We start from the raw sequence: 375 nt of genomic DNA, 5'->3' as shown, positions 1-375 counted from the left end.
TGGGCGTGTGTGTCTGACCCTGGTTTCCCCCGTGTGTCTGAGAACTTGGTTCCAATTCTGACTTGTTGTGTGCCCCACCCCGAGCCGGTTCAGGTACAGTACGCAGAGGGGCGGGGCTGAGCTAGCAGTAGAGCCACGCCCACCGGGCGGCCCATGCCCGTGCAGGGGTGTAAGAGCCACGGAGGATGCCGGGCGCAGGAGGCCAGCACTGGCCACCGTCCTCGTCCCCCCCACCCCCCGGGGTGTGGGCAGGACAGTGCCCCCTCCACCAGCCAAGACTCAGTGCTGATCGTGTTGTATGGGCAGTGCCTGTTGCCCGCAGGGCCGCACCAGCCTCAGGGGTGCCTTAGCTCTGACGTCAGAAACCAAAGCGAA

At 65.3% G+C, this 375-nt stretch overlaps 1 protein-coding gene across 1 annotated transcript in view; it reads left to right on the top strand.

The window, feature by feature from the left end:
* The window catches only part of RBFOX3 (RNA binding protein, fox-1 homolog (C. elegans) 3), a gene marked incomplete at its 5' end in the record, with an annotated part of 19,388 nt that overhangs the window by 18,139 nt on the left and 874 nt on the right, over positions 1-375 (top strand). The window lies entirely within an intron of this gene.

The sequence above is a fragment of the Myotis davidii genome, unplaced genomic scaffold (genome assembly GCF_000327345.1).
Source record: "Myotis davidii unplaced genomic scaffold, ASM32734v1 scaffold991, whole genome shotgun sequence".
In the NCBI taxonomy this organism is placed as follows: Eukaryota; Metazoa; Chordata; class Mammalia; order Chiroptera; family Vespertilionidae; genus Myotis; species Myotis davidii.
The sequence above is the reverse complement of the archived record's forward strand: the minus strand, read 5'-3'. Positions and strand labels throughout refer to the sequence as shown.